General features: G+C 50.1%; 1 protein-coding gene across 3 annotated transcripts in view; it reads right to left on the bottom strand.

Annotated features, from left to right (window-relative positions):
- SHANK2 (SH3 and multiple ankyrin repeat domains 2) overlaps positions 1-10,976 on the bottom strand; it is a 675,150-nt gene extending 664,174 nt beyond the window's left edge. For 2 of the 3 annotated variants that reach the window (XM_039536949.1, XM_039536950.1), the window contains exon 1: positions 5,921-6,018. The gene's annotated coding sequence lies outside the window, so the exon portion shown is untranslated. Of the gene's footprint in view, positions 1-5,920; positions 6,019-10,584 lie in introns of those variants that run through there. The other variant, XM_039536948.1, reaches the window with a different exon arrangement.
- Positions 10,977-16,685: the final 5,709 nt, after the last annotated feature.

Genomic DNA, 16,685 nt, shown 5'->3' with positions numbered 1-16,685 from the left:
TCCCATCCTCAGAGTCCACGGTCACTGGTGGGGCAGTGGTGGCAGACCCACCGAGAATGGCATGCAGTGCCTCGTAGAAGCGGCATGTCTGGGGCTGGGCTCCGGAGCGTCCGTTTGCTGCTTTGATTTTTTGGTAGCCTTGTCTCAGGTCCTTGATTTTCACGCGGCACTGCGTTGCATCCCGGCTGTATCCTCTGAGTGCCATGGCTTTGGAGACCTTCTCGTAGGTCTTTGCATTCCGTTTTTTGGAGCGCAGCTCCGAAAGCACAGACTCATCGCCCCACACAGCGATCAGATCCAAGACTTCCCAGTCAGTCCATGCTGGGGCCCTCTTTCTACTCTGAGATTGCATGGACTCCTCTGCTGGAGAGCTCTGCATCGCTGCCAGTGCTGCTGAGCTCGCCACGACGTCCACACAGGAAATGAGATTCAAACTGGCCAGACAGGAAAAGGAATTCAAATTTTCCCGGTGCTTTTCCTGTATGGCTGATCAGAACATCTGAGCTCGGACTGCTGTCCAGAGCGTCAACAGAGTGGTGCAGTGTGGGATAGCTCCCGGAGCTAGTAAGTTCGATTTGCATCCACACCTAGCCTAATTCGACATAGCCATGTCGAATTTAGCACTACTCCCCTTGTCGGGGTGGAGTACCGAATTCGAACTAAAGAGCCCTCTAGGTCGAATTAAATGGCTTCCTGGTGTGGACGGGTGCACGGTTAATTCGAATTAACGCTGCTAAATTCGAATTAAAGTCCTAGTGTGGACCAGGCCTTAGTCTCTACCTGATCTTAGTCTCTGCTTGTGTGAGCCACTGCATCTAGTACTTGAAGTAACTGAAAACCCTACACACAGCAGCTACATACATCATTTGTAAATACTGGATTGCATTTATGACCTATACACATCTTCATGCTTGACCATGCACATCTCATTATAGGCACAGAGGTGTGCTCACACTGCTGAGCATAATGCACATCTCCATACTCTGTGAAAGCCTCTCTGCACAGGAGCTGAGCAAATGCTGAAGAGTGACCATTAGCATATGGGCTCTCTGCACTTCTTTCAGCAGCAACACTTTTTATTTAATGTAGAAAAATAGAAGGTAACAAGTGTTGGATTTTTTTGGCACATTAATTTTAAAAAGCTTTTATTTTTAAATGTAATGTTACAGACTATTCATTCATAATTTGGATGTGACACTCAGAATGGAATACACTTGCCATATCTCAGATACCACTGTATGGCCACCTTTTATTCCGTTAGATTTTAATGTCAACCTGTGTAGCCCTTTTGGTACTTTTTAAATTGAAAAGGTAAAAAATGTACAAATATCTTTAATTTTTAAAATAGTTACACATAAATATTGATATATTCATATTATAATAATACTGTCATAGTCTTGCATCAAGAGGCTTCTTAAAGGTTCTGTTAGAGTGACTATTGTGTGTCAATAGATGGTTAAAAATCTATTTCTGCATTCTATTGGGCAAATACATGTTATTTTTTAAATGACATCATAATGATTTTTCTTGTTACCTTAAAACACGCATACGCACACACCCAAACTAATCAGCCACCATTATCGATGTGATTAACATAAGCAAACAAACCCTAGGAAATTTACAGCCAATGCTGAGACTTTGTTCTAAACTTGTTCAGCCTAGATCCTACAAAGCTATTCAAATAATGGTGAAACAACACACACTCCAAATGCTGCACAGCAGCAAAAGTTCAAATGGCATTTCAAACTTAACTTTGATCTTAAATCTGACCCATAAGATCACTAGTGTTTTATTTCTGTGTTTGAATTGACTTCATATTCATATTAAAATAGTTCTTTTACCCTCCTCCCAGCAAGGAAGACATATTTAAAATCTACTATATAAAATGTCTACCTAAGGGTAGGTTTACACTTACCTTCCGGGTCGACGCAGTGAGTTCGACTTCTCGGAGTTCGAACTATCGCGTCTGATCTAGACGCGATAGTTCGAACTCCGGAAGCGCTGCGGTCGACTCCGGTACTTCACCACTGCAAACGGTGGTGGCGGAGTCGACGGGGGAGCCGCGGAGTTCAACCCCGCCGCGTCTGGACGGGTGAGTAGGTCAAACTAGGGTACTTCGAATTCAGCTACGCTATTCACGTAGCTGAATTTGCGTACCCTAGTTCGACCCCCCTTCTTAGTGTAGACCAGGCCTAAGAAATGACATTTTCATTGCTACTCAGAAACACACAGCACTTATTATTAAACACTAGTGCTCCAAGCTCAACAATGCAGAAGATTTATGTTTTTATTTACAGTACAATTCACATCTTGTTTTCAAAGACTGAGAGTATTTCAGTCCTTCTACTTCATGTCCCTAATCCTATAATTGATTCTGCATAGGTAGATCCCTGAGACTGCACAGAGACCCACTAACTTGATATGTACACAACCTAGTATAACGGGGCCATAATCCTGTTTGTGCCTTGATGTAATTATATGTGATTCTGGTAAACAGCAGGGGCTAAAATGCGGCCCCAGGTCTCTAATATGTGTAAGCAGAGTCCGGATGAGCTCTACCCTGACATCTGGTGGTGAATTGTGGCGAGTTGTGGAAAAGAACTTCAGGGGCTGGTCTTGTTTGCATAGGCACACTCACCCCACCTAGCATGAACTGTGGGTTCCCCAGTTTCTCTGTTATTGGGGCAAGAAGAATAAAGTGTTGTTACCCTGATTATGTGAATCAAGGCCAGTGGAATTGTTTGATGACAGAGAGACTCACCATCAACTAAGTAGCACTCGTTAGACAAGGGACATGGATTCCAAAACCCAGTGAATTAAGAGAGGCTGGGGACAGACATTTATACTTGATAATATGGGCCCCCTTTTGAGGGCCTAAAACACCAGTTGTACCTTCCCTTCTCTTCTCTATTGAATAGCCAAGCTAATTTTGATTTCATTAAGAGTCTAGTTACAGACTGCTGTGCTGAATTCACTTTAGGCCAATGGTGCACCAGCACTTGGGCTCCCCTACTATGAGCTGAAATCACTAAAAAGCTAAAATTATTAAGAGCTGAGATCACTAAGTGCTGTGTTAAGTAGTGGGGGAGCCTGAAGATATATTGCTAAGCAGCTGGCAGAGCGGAGCAGTTTGTGGGATGGTTGGAGTGGCCCATGGGATGGTGAGTGGACTAAAGCGGAGCTGAGCAGTTTGCGTGATGGTTGGAGCGGCCCGCAGGACAGCGAGTGGAGTGAAGCGGGGCAGAGCAGAGCAATTCATGGGATGGCTGGAGCGGCTCACAGGCGGGCTGGTGGAGTGGAGCGGCTCGTGGTGAAGGCTGCAGCAGAACCCCACGGAGAGGTGGGGCAGTCGACCTCAGACCATGTAAGGTGTCCCTTAACACCCTGTGCGCCCCTTTCTTCCCCCCTTCCCCCCGCATTTCCACCCAGGCTGGGTGGGGGGTAAAACTCTGCAGATAAACTTTTGAACTCTGGGGCTGCACTGACCTGGGACAGAGATGGGTTGTTGGACTTTTGGGGTGATTTTTGGGTTGCTGGACTTAAGACCCTGAGGGGAAAAGGATCCTGCCAAACTTACTTGGGGGGTGGGTCTTTTGCTCATGGTTTGTGTTATGAATCCTGGTTGTAGTGTTTCCCCAACATAATGCCGCATTGTTTCCCTCCTTTATTAAAAGGATTTTGCTACACTCAGACTCTGTGCTTGCGAGAGGGGAAGTATTGCCTCTTAGAGGCGCCCGGGAGGTGGTATGTAATTGTCCCAGGTCACTGGGTGGGGGCTCGAGATGGTTTTGCATTGCGTTATTGACACGGAACCCCTAGATACTGAACCCGGCCCTTGTTGCTGCCAACTCAGACGGGTTACATATGATTGACATCTCCTCCAGTAGTGATGCTACTGTTTAGAATGAGTAGGCCAAACATAGGTACTTAGATATGTTGCTGTTAATCAACAGACCACACTCCCCTCCAGGGCTACGACTAGAACTCAAGATTCTTGATTCCTAATATTTCTTTGCCATCTGGCAAATAATTGTGTAACCCAGTGGTTCTCAACCAGAGGCCTGGGGCCCCCAGGGGAGCCGCGAGCAGGTTTCAGGGGTTTCCACCAAGCATGGCCAGCATTAGACTCGCTAGGGCCCAGGGCAGAAAGCCAAAGTGCTGCCAAATGGGACTGCAGCCTGGGGCATCAAGCCCCACCACCTGGGGCTGAAGCCAAAGTCTGAGCAACTTAGCTTCATGGTGCCCCCTGTGGTATGGGACCCCAGGCAATTGTCCTGCTTGCTATCCCCTAACGCTGGTCCTGGCTTTTATATTCAGAAAAACAATTGTTTTGTCACAGCTGGGCCATGGAGTTTTTATAACATGGTGAGGGGGCCTCAGAAAGAAAAAGAACCCTGGTGTAACCCACTAGCAAAGTATGAGTCATATCCCCATCCCACGGCTGGTCCATATCAAGTATAGCAGCTTACTTCTGCTGACAGTTACTCTTTGAGCTCAAGTAATAAAGATCTGTGCTGTGGCTCCAAAGGCATTGGGTTCCAACTCTGCTGCTAACCAGCTGTCAGAGGCTCCATGTGCCCCCTATTTCTCCCTTCCAATTTTTGCAAAAATCAATAGGGCTGTGCCCACTGATGACCAGTACTTAACCTGAAATTTTGGAATTGATCAAATCTGGCATTCAAAAGTTATCCCATTACATCAAGATGTTGAAATACCATCAAGTTGAACATAAGGTCTTGCAAGCTCAGGCTATAATCTGTATGCACAAAGGAGATGAATTACGGTTACACAGGCAATATTAACTCTGACATTTCCTGATTTTTGAGGGCTTGATTTTGCAACCTTAATGTTCTTTTAATATAGCTCTTTGTATGAAATACATATACTACTACTACTAAGTAAATAATAAAAGCCATTAAAAACAACATTTGAAAGTGTTATAGTAAAGAAAATCAGACTGGCAGATACTCTGTTTTGTTTGTTTGTAAAAACAAAGACCACTTGTATTGTTTTCATACACTATTTTTAAATCCAATGGAAACCATTTATTTAAAAACAAACAAACCAGTCCTCTGCTGTATTTGCAATATAAGCAATACAGCATTATGCTAAAATATAAGAACCTGGAAGAGACATTTATTAAAAAATGACCATAAACACATTTGAAACTGACTGTTTCCATTGTCCAAACTGAAAAATACACAAAGTAAACAGCATAGAGTGTAGAAAGTAAATTAGATTTTTAAAATTATTTTCACTTTAATGTATCTCAGGTGCTCTTAGTAAGACAGGCAGGGAAATTAGTTTCTTTAAAAAAAGATTTTTAATATGACAGTGTTCTTTCCAAAGTTAATGACATGCAAATTATTATGCATATATTTACATTTTTATTAGGACAAGACTGATAAGCTAGAGAAAAGAGCAACAATCACGGCAGCACTGAAGTTTCAGGTCTGATAGAGATTTGAACAATCTAATGTGGGAAACCTGCAAAAGTCAGAAATAAATACTAAAGGCCACTCACCACTCCTATCCTTGTCAAAGATTCAACACTAGCTAGGTTGCAAATGTTATTAGTTTTTTAAAAAACTTTAGTTTGATAGGAAATGCACATAATTACACTGTATCTCTGACTAAGGAGTTACATTTACAGGAGGAGGAGACTTGTGAAACACTCATCTTCACACACTCCAGTATCATTCTGTCCCATCCGCAAAAGCAATGAAAAGCAAAATCTGCCATTGAAACTGAAGCAAGAAACTTGATATGGCACCATCACATTGCAATGTTTTACATAATTCACTTGCCCCTCTTCGGAATACTCTTCACCTGTCTGCAAAGGTGACATAACTTCCTCCTCCCACCTCTACCCCTTGCAACTCCTTTAAACAGAGAAACAACTGCCATGGACACATCTTACCTGGGATACATCTTAAATCCTCAGGGTAGTAGTTCAGGGGAGTTAGTGCAAGGAGGCAAAAAGGTGTTTATGAAAAGCAAACTGCTCAGGGAGTACACTGTGACCTCCAGTTGCACAGCAAGAGAGAGCAATGAGCCTGAGCCAGGATCTCAGCCAGCCAGCCCAGACTCCGCCCCCAACTAAGCTCACACAGCACAGCCAAGTAAAAGATAGGAGGGAGATGGAGGGATGAAGCCAAGAGAGGAGTGGAACTATTTCTGAAGTGGGAGCAGGGAGGATGCCGCCTATGGGGGAGAGAGAGGTGGATCATGCCTCTGGGGAGAAGGAGACAAGGGGAGGAAACAGAAGGTTTTAGGGGCATAAGATGGAGGGAGAGAGAAAAAGGAAGGATAATGCTGGGGGAACAAAGACAGAAGTTGGGACTGAGGGAGAAAAGGTGGGGAAATCTCTACCTAGAGCAGGGGTGGGCAAACTACAGACCACGGGCCGAATCCAGCCTGTGAGCCATTTTAAGATGGCCTGTGAGCTCCCGCTGGGGAGCAGAGTCTAGGGCTTGCCCCGTTTTGGCTCTCCAGCTGGGGTGCAGGGTTGGGGGCCGCTCCATGCGGCTCCCGGAAACCGTGGCATGGCCGTGCTCAGGCTCCTACATTCTCCAATGGCCCCACTCAAATGGCCCCCTCCGGCGCTCCAATGGGAGCTGCAGGGGCGCTGCCTGCAGACAAGGCAACATGCAGAACCGCCTGGCTGCACATCCATGTAGGAGCCAGAGAAGGGACATGCTGCTGCTTCCGGGAGCTGCTTGAGGTAAGTGCTGCTGGGAGCTTGCACCCCTGAGCCTCTCCCCATGCCCCAACCCTCTGCCCCAGCCCTAATCCCCCTCCTGCCCTCCAAACCCCTCAATCTCAGCCCGAAGCATCCTCCTGCACCCCAAAGCTCTCAGCCCCAACCTCACCTCCAAAGCCCACACCCCAGCCGGAACCTGCAACCCTTGCCCTAGCCCGGAGTCCCCTCCCGCATCCTGAACTCCTCATTTATGGGCCCCACCCCCAACCAGAGACCTAACCCCTCCCGAACCCCACCCCCAATTTTGTGAGCATTCATGGCTTGCCATACAATTCCTATTCCCAGATGTGGCCCTCGGGCCAAAAAGTTTGCCCACCCCGATCTAGAGGAAAGGAAGAAGAGAAGACAGGACTGCAATTAGCCTTTTCTGGGAGTGAGGGAAGCAGGATTGTTATGCGATAGGCAAAGGGGCCTGAACTGAGCAGCTGTCCCAGCATTAGACAGAATAGTGCAAATAGTTTGTCAGATGCTTCTGATACAAGGGCGGGCAAACTTTTTGGCCTGAGGGCCACATTGGGTTTCCAAAATTGTATGGAGGGACAGTTAGGGGAGGTTGCGCCTCCCCAAACAGCCCGGCGTGGCCTGGCCCCTGACCCCTATCTGACCCCCCTGCTTCTCGCCCCCTGACAGCCCCCCCCAGGACCCCTGCCCCATCCAACCCCCCGCCTGTTCCCTGTCCCCTGATGCCCCCCCCCAGGACCCCTGCCCCATCCACCCCTCCCTGTCCCCTGACCGCCCCCTGAGCCCCCCGTTCCCTGCCCTCTGATTGCCCCGCCCCAATCAACACCCCCACCCCCTGACCACCACCCCTAACTCCCCATCCTCTATCAAACCTCCCTGCCCCTTTACCGCGCTGCCTGGAGCACCAGTGGCTGGCAGCGCTACAGCCGCACTGCCCAGAGCGCCAGGACAGGCAGCTATGCTGCCCAGCTGGAGCCAGCCATGCCACCGCGCAGCACAGAGCACTGGGTCAGGCGGTGGCTCTGCAGGTGCGCTGCCCGGCAAGAGCTCGCCGCCCCGACGCCCAGAGCATTGTGCCAGTGGCACAATGAGCTGAGGCTGCAAGGGAGAGGAGACAGCAGGAGAGGGGCCAGGGGCTAGCCTCCTGGGCCAGAAGCTCAGGGGTCGGGCAGGAGGGTCTCACAGGCCGTAGTTTGCTCACCTCTGTTCTGATACCTCCCCATATGCTTTTAGCTCTAGCACATGGGGAAAGTGCACAGGATGAGCTCTATATGCCTACCCACAGTTTTCAAACATGGGTACCTAAATTTAGCCTCTGAAATGCATATTTAGGTGCCTAATTAAAATGGGCCTGATTTTCAAAGGTGCTGTGCATATACAGTTCCCATTAGCTTCTCTCCTCAGCAGCACCTATGAAAATTAGGTAAATTTTATATAGGTGTCTAAATATGGATCTAGATGGCTAATTTTAGGCACTCAGGTTTGAAAATTGTGGCCACCATAATTTAAACAGAGCTGTGGTCCAAGCATATTATAAACCAGTTTTGCATTGCCTCTATGAGTAGAAAAAGTTATTTGTATTACAATGTTGCTTAAATGTCTCAATAAAGATGAGGGCCTCATTGTGCATTGGCCATACAAACACACCACACTGTAAGAGATCATTTCTGCCCTTAAGTATTTTGAATCTAAATAGACAAAACAGATAAAGGGTGGAGGAAACATATTATACCCATTTGATAGATAGGGGAACTGAGCTACAAAAAAGTATTGCAAAACCAAATTAAGGAGTCCACATACTTCACAGCTTAATAGAAGTCAAGAGGAGCCATACTATTACACAGCTAGAGCACAATCATGACCCACAACTGTGTTTAAATACAGTAGGGTTTTCTAAAGCACTGACAGGGCTATTTGACTATGGGAGGAGAACTAAACAGATACAGGAAACATAGACAAAAGAGAAGGACAGAAAAACCCAAGAAATAATGGAAGCAAGAACTTTTAGAGGAAAAGTTATCTGAGATATGGTTCATGTGTGTTTATTTATTTACTGTTAGAGATATTGCTGTTGCTGCTTTTTTACGGAGTAAGGCCCTGAGCCTGCAAACACTTATTCATTTGTTTAATCTTATGCATGTGTGTAGCTCAGCTGAAGTCAATGGGACTGCTTGTGTTCTTCAAGTTAAGGGCATGCCTAAGGGCCTTAGGGAATAAATATTTTTTTGGACAATCCATGTTGTAATTCCTCCTTTCATCTCATTCTCTATATATTTTTCTCCCATTCATTTCACTTGTGTCTTCTTACCTCCTCTTTTACAAGTGACTGAGATGTGGTTCATTAATATTTTCCCCTCCACCTTGCACACACTCCTGTCCCCAAAACTCTACCAGACTCACCTGACACAAATTCCCACACAGCTCTTGAACCCAGATCTCTACCAGACTCTGACTTCACCTACCCCAGCACTGTTCAGTCCATAAGTTTTCCCAGCCTACACTCTTCACTGTTCTTTTATTTCACAAGCCCTCAAAATGTGTCTTCCACCATCCCCTTCAGCTCACAATCCCTAAATTTTACCTAATACTGTCCATGTCTCTCTTATTTGCCACAGAGGATAGGAATGTGTTTCCAAGGCAAATTCCAGCATCTTCCCTTGCTAGCCAAATTCCTGATCTCATTCTGGATCCCTAGACTGCTGGGCCAAATTCTCCTCTCACTTACTACCCATCTAGGTATTTTAACTAAGTAACTCCATTAAATTTAAGAGTTACTCAAGACTGACAACTGTGTAACTAAGAGTGGAATTTGGCCCTGCTTCCAATTTTTTTTCCTCAAGAACAAAAACCCAGCTGCGAGCTTATTTTTCTAATGCTACTGCCCAATGAATGACTGACTTTGAAGCTCGCAGGACCTAGCCTTAGTTTGTCACAGTAGTTGCATAACACTTTCTCGGTGCAATGTGCAACAGCTGGGCTGCAAAATCACTGTCCACTTAAACCGGCGCCACCTGGCGTTGCATTGTCCCAGCGCAAAAACTGCACATTGAGCGCTGCTCCTCTCCGCAGGCAGGGCAGTTCACGAGTCCCTCTCTCGGACTCATTCCGGTTTATAATTCTACATTTAATCTTCAGAGGATGGGGCGGGTTAGTAATCATCAAAAGCAAACACTGATACAGAAGTAGGAGAGTTGGTTAGATCTCTGACAAATCAGATCAGTGTCTTAGTCTTCAGCCTTGCACAGCATAGCATAGCCAGGCAGGAGTTCCGGGTGCTGCTTACATTGAAGGGGTTCCAGATTATGTTTATATAGGGCTGTACAGTTATGCTGGTAAAGCAGAGAAGTGCTGTGGTACCTGATACCCACTCCCCTTTTGTGCAATCATACTGCTTCAATGGACCTTACAAAGCGAATGCTTTTCAGCAAGCGGCGAAAGAGGGGTGTGAAAGCTTTGCCCCCTTTACCTGCAGGCTGTAGCAATGACTAGTAGAGTTTCTGCACACCAAGCAGGTCTAACGGATTTAGAGCGGGAATTAATAACGCTATAACGAATTAATTCATTCATACATTTTACAAAGGCAAGAGCCACACCCATTTCTTACATGTATCAGTTCCAAGGTCACTAGCTGCCGCCCATCCCATCCCACGGAAACAGATCAATGGTTGACCCAAACTGTGTGAAGCTTCAATTCAAGAGACGAGCCGCTTGAAGTTTCAAGCGGCTGCGCAAATACAAGACCCAGGAGCGAGGGGGCTTTGATTTCCCTGCCAGCCCCCAGCAGTGTTTGCTCAGCCCTGGGGAAAGAGACCCCCGGGCCGCCTTTATCTACTGCCCGGGGGTAGTTAGCACGCGCTTACCTGCTGTCAGCACGCCCCGGCGCCGCTCACCAGCCCCGCGGGCTGCTGGGTTTGCTCCCTTCCCCGCGGCGTTTGTAATCCGGCATGTTGGTAACTGAGGAGACGCTAAAGTTGTGGGGGGAAAGGAAGGCGCGTCTCCGGCTGGCGAAGCGCTTCCCAACTTCCAGGGAGCATCTGGCGGCGGGGCTGGACGCTGCACACACACGCCCTGCAAATGGATGTAATGTGACAAGCGAGGAGCGGCTTCCGTCTCCGTGCCCCCTGGAGGGCAGAGAGCTCCTCTCCCGCCTCACTTCCCGCAGCTAACCCCAGCACAGGCAGAGCCTGTTCACAGCCTGCCTTTCCCCTCGGGCCCCCGGCACAGAGCTGCTCACTTCACCCAACCCCCCGCGCCACTGAAAGGACTTGGGAGGCGGAGGCAGCGCCTGGCTGAGAGTCTCCTTCCCTCAGCCGGGGGGCGGCTCACTGCCTGACACCGGACAGGTGGGCGGGCCCCTGCCACGGCCCCCAGGCCGAGCTTCCCAGAGCCTGCAACTCGGCAGGCACAAGTTGGGAGTAGGAGGAAGCCTCCCTTGGAGGTGGGGTCTGTCAGCATGTACAGTGCCACCTCTCCTCCCTGCCAGTTCTGGCTGGACGTTCATATTCCAGCAGGTTTTGTGGCAGAGCAAGAATTTTAAATCACTAGATTAAAAACACAAACTACACCAACATCTGCAGAAACACAGCCCTAGAGAGCAACCCAGCCCTTAATTAGGGGGGAATTGACTTAGGGGGCAATTCCTATGCCTGTTGACCCATCCAGGGATGGGGCAGGGGTTGTGGTTACACTAGGACCATCTTCTCAACCTAACTCTCTATCAGGGGTCTCCTGAGATACCAGGAGGCATGCAGGGGAGGAGAGTGTTCGCTGTCCTGTACCTTCCCAGGAGGGCAACCCATGGCCCTTGTGTTTGTGCTCTCAGGAGCCAGCGGCGTCCCTATGGACGCCCCCTAAGCAGCACCCAGCTCCTGGTCACACCAAGCAGAGTACCAAGAGTCTGGACCCCCTAGCCTGACAGGTGCCCTGGGGGAAGCCCTGCATTTGGTGGGCAGGGACAGTGCAACTGTGTCACAACAAAAGGGTAGAGTTAAGATCACAGGGGTGGCATCTGAAGTATCTTATTCTTAACTCTTCCTTTCCTGGGTTTCACAGGTTAAAGTTTAACCACTCTCTGGAAGGGCAGAAGGTGCCACTGGGAAATTTCTCACTGTGTTATCAAAGTTTGGGGGCATTTAATTTCCTTGTTATGTTTTCTATAAACAATTTCTTAGCATCTCTATGCACCATAGCCCAGCTCTTCACCTGCACCGACTCTGGTTTCTTGGCAGCGATTACCCAGCCACAGAATGCACTGGCCACATGTTAGTCCCTTCACTGCCTCTGCATGATTTCCTTGTATTCCATCTCTGCCTGTCCAACACAGCTTGGTTTTTCCTCTTCAGCTCTCCCTGCCATGGAGAGGCAAGTACTGGCACAGGCCCCACAGGTTGAGAAGCTGGGGAGAGAATGCAGGGGCTGGCATGGACACAGAGGGCACATGTTTGAAGGGAGGGCATATTAGGGGGGCACAAAGATAAAGCAACCCCCAAATCCCTCACTGCACAGTTCTGACCACCTCCTTTTCATTGCACTCTTCAGTGCACTGTTCCAACACTGCCATCTCCCTCATCATTGCTTTGACCCCAGTATTCCTTCCATCTGCTCAGAGACTCTAAAACTGCTCCAGCTCCTCTATCATTTAAGAATGGCGGGGCGGCTCTGCAATCAGGGCGGGCGGAGCGGCGCGCCGTCCCTCCAGCCCGGCGGCGGATCCTTCCGTCTGAGAGTCCTCCCTCCTGCTGCATGCAGAGGTCCTGCGGCCCGGACCGACGGAGCCGGCTGCGCCGACCTGCCGCCTGCGAGCTCAACCGGAGCCGCGGAACAGGGGACCCGCCGCAGTCATGCCATGCAGGCTCCACACCGAGCCAAATGCGCCCGGAACGGAAGCCGCCCCACGCGCCTGCTTGGCGCGCTGGGGTCTAGAGCCGCCCCTGATTTCTGCCATCATGTCCCCTGTCCTGACCAGCCTGCTGCTCCAAGCCCCCCGTCTCCTGCGCGCGTGCACACACACCCTAGCTCCACCCTCCCACTTACTTCTCTATGCCCCTTTTAAAGTTGGATGCTCTATGAGGACAGGGGAAGGTAGTGGTATTGTGAAGAGTGTATGCCCCAGCTGGAGGCAAAAAGGGACAAGACAGTAGAGATGCAGAGTTCCTGCTCTAAATCTAGGCCTAGTTTGTGGCTCTACACATCCATTTGTGGTGTAGGAAGTTTCAAGAGATGTTGTGACAATCTGTACCTCTATGTTCCCCCCTTTTTATAGGATTATGATAAATCTTGTACAAAGTATACCTTGTGAAAAACTCATAATTTGTTGATCATTATTGTCCTGGTAAAATATGTGTGGCAATATTGTATGTAAAGTTATAAGATTCTACTGTATGATATGACTAAAAGCAGCCACAAACCAGTTCCTCAGAGAAAAGGCTAGTCAACACCTTAGCCAGGGCCCAAGGGTCAACGAAATCAAATGGAACATCTCTTGATTAAGTGACCATTCTTTGGCAGGAAAAAGGGTGCGAGAAAGACATTTACATCTTGGCAAAGAAACAGCTGGAGGTTCCCGTCCCCACAGACTTTCTGTCTCCTGAAGCCCAGCTGGAGAGGATTCTCAAAGAAAAGGAAAAGTATTAGAATGGGAAACATGTCCCTCTGGCCCACAGCTCCCATTGGCCAGAACGGCGAACCGCGGCCACTGGAAGAGTGGGCAGCCGGGTCTGCGGACAATCAATGTAAACACTGTCTCGCAGCCCACCAGCGGATTACCCTAATGGGTCGCGTGCAGCCGCAAGCCACAGGTTGCCCTCCACTGGTATGCAGTACCAGGTTTACCATGGCAGTGGGCCCTGCCTCCAAAGGGGCCCCGGGCTGGCCCGCTCTGCTTGGGCTGCAGTAAGGTCTCACCAGCTCTTCTCCGCCCCCCACCCTCTGCTCTCTCTTGTGGGGGCAGAAGCTGGATCCTGCCGGCTCCTGGGAGCTCCTGCTGCAGGGCAGGCTCCGCTCGCACCCACCAGCAGCCAAGCTTCCCCATCCCCCACCTCTTCCCCCAAGCACGCCACATTCCCGCCCCTCCCCCTCCCAGCACTTCCCCTGCCGCCGAACAGCTATTGGCCAGCATGAGGGTGGGGGAGGAGTGGGGCTGCAGCGCACTCGGGGGAGGAGGCGGAGAAGAGGTGAAGGTAGGGTCTTGGGGAAGGGGGTGGAATTGGGGCAGGGTGGAGCAAAGGTGGGGCCCCCGCACTCCTCTACACATACCCCCTCCAGCCCCCTGCTGTGAACCGCTTAGGGCAGGGGGCTGGGAGCATCCCAACAACCCCAGCACACACCCCCAGCCCCATGCTCTGACTCCTGCACCCCCCTCACACATTCCCATGACCCCAGCCCTGACTCCTGCAACCCCACACATCCCCAGCCCCCCCCACCCAATGCCCTGACTCCTCCACACACACCCCACATCCCCAACCCCACCCTGAGCACCAAACGGGAGCTCCTGCACACACACACCCACATTCCCACCTGCACCCCTTGCACCAAATGGGAGCTGCCCCAGGTAAGCGCGCTCCACACCCCAACCTACTGCCCCAACCCTGAGCCCCCTCCTGCACCCTAAGTCCTGGCCATACCCCACACCCCAATGTTTTTTTTACATTTTTTACTAACGCGCTCTTATCCAAAGCACTTTACAATAGTTAGCTAATAGTACAAACAATATTTGGAAAGATCATTAAGTGGTCCGCCGAGGCCCCCAGTGATTTTCAAGTGGTCTGTGGAAAAATAAGTTAGACTACAAGAACAATCAAGGTACCTCACTTTATTTTCATCTACTTGCTATTACTTATAGGAGAAGGATGAAGAAAAAGAGTGAAAAACGGGTGGTAGAGAGATAAGAGAGAATGTTCTTTTTCTTGGCTGGGTCTCAAGGCGGGGCCCACTAACTCTAAATCCGTCACTGGGGCTGACCCCTCCCCCATAGCTCCCCACACCACAGCCAGAGGCTGATCCCCCACTCCCTGAGCTCCGCATGCCACTGCCAGGACAGGGGTTGACTCCTCCCTCGTCCCAGCTCCCCATACCACTGCCAGGAGCTGGGGCTGACACCCTCCCCACACTGCTGCCAGGGACTCGGGCTGGCCCTTCACCGCCCCAAGCTCCATTTTGGCTGGGGCTGACCCCCCAAGCCCTGATGCCTGACACCTCATGTCTCCACACCACACACACACGTTCCTCCATGCCCTGCTAGGGCGATGCACTGGACTTTTTTTGTAAACTTGGCATTTGTTCATTTGCTCTTGCCAACTAATCAGTTGGCAAGAGCAAATGGGATAAATGCCTGTTTTTGTCAAAAAAAAGTCAGGATGGCTGGGACAGAGCTTAAAAAGGGAACTGTTCCGACCCATCAGGGACGTATGGTCACCCTATCTCCAGGCAAGTGGGTCCTGAGGTAGTCCGGCCAGGGCGGGGGCAGACCCTGGCCTGGCTAATCGCACCACTCCCAAGAAGCTGGAGTGATTCCCTGCCCTGGCATTGGACCAGCCCCGGCTGCACTGCCAGCTCAGCCTGGCAGATGCTGTCACTGTCCAGCAGGGCCGGTGAGTGTGTCTCTGGAGGTGTATGGGGCTGCTGGCCAGTGGGGAGTCTCTTGGGGGGCAGTGGGGGAGGTCTGTGTTTTGACATGCTGGGCAATGTGGGGTCTGAGTGGAGTGCTGTGTAGTTGTGGTGGTAGGCTGTGGGGAAGTGCATTGGGCAGTAGTGGTGCGGCTGTGTAGGGGGGTGCTGGGCAGGGGTGGTGGTGTGCAGGCCGCTGTGCATTTGTGGTGGAGGGTCTATGTGGGGGGCTGCTGGACATAGCATAGGGAGTCAAGGGCTGTGTGGCACAGCATGGGCCGACCCCCCAGGGGAAGGGGCACGCTGGCAGCACAGGGCTGGGCAGGCCAGTGTGTGTCTGGCAACTGCCGGTTTGTATACAGTGCCCTGGCACTGGGCTGGGTGGACCAGGGCCGGTCCCACCATGCTATTCCCCACTGCCCCTGGCTGGCCCCTTGCTCTGGGGACCGACCTCCTCATGCCATGGTCCTTTGCCCCCATGGGGGCTCACAAATATGTTTTGGCGCCGGGCCCACAAAAGGTTAATCTGGCCGTGCAGGTGTGAAGTAGCCCATTCATCTCAATGAAATCTATTTAACTGATGAAAACACTCCAATGATCATATGCAGTGTTGGCATAGCCATGCTGATCATAGGATGTCAGAGAGACAAAGTGGGTGAGGTAATATCTTTTATTGAACCAACTTCTGGTGGTGAGGGAGACAAGCTTCTGAGCTTACACAGAGCTGAAGAAGAACTCTGTGTAGCTTGAAAGCTTGTCTCTTTCACCAAGAGATGGTCCAGTAAAATATATTACCTCATCCACCTTGTCTCTCTGATATCCTGGGACTAACTCAGCTACAACAACAGTACAAATACCCTAAATGAGATACATAGCATAAAAACAATAGTTCTGAGATGTGTGAACTGCTTCATTCATAGCAGTGGGTGCTTTGATTCCTCACTTCCTCAGGCATTTAGTATCACCAGCTCACACATGAAAGGCAGAGAAAGCAGCTCAAACCCCTCACTATGGAACAACACCCCCACCCCCCGATCCGAACACACATGCAAGGGCACAGACCCCCTCAGAGGAGCAGATCCCCCAGATCCAGGCCTACACACTGGGAGCAAGAAGAGGGGCTTAGAGTACCCCAAAACTCCTCCTCTCCCTCCGCCACTTACCCCCATGTCCCCCTCTCAACCTCCCACCCACCATTGCCCCTCCCTCAAATCCCCTAGCTCAACCCCCTCCAATCCCTCACCCTCAAATCTCCTGGCCCAAGCCACCACAATCAGGGCCGGCTTTAGGATGTGCGGGGCCCGATTCGAAAGAGCCACCGCCAGAATGCCACCAAAGACAGCAGCAGCAATTGAGC

Source organism: Mauremys reevesii, linkage group 4, assembly GCF_016161935.1.
Source record: "Mauremys reevesii isolate NIE-2019 linkage group 4, ASM1616193v1, whole genome shotgun sequence".
Classification (NCBI taxonomy): Eukaryota; Metazoa; Chordata; order Testudines; family Geoemydidae; genus Mauremys; species Mauremys reevesii.
This window is presented reverse-complemented; position numbering and strand designations above follow the sequence as displayed.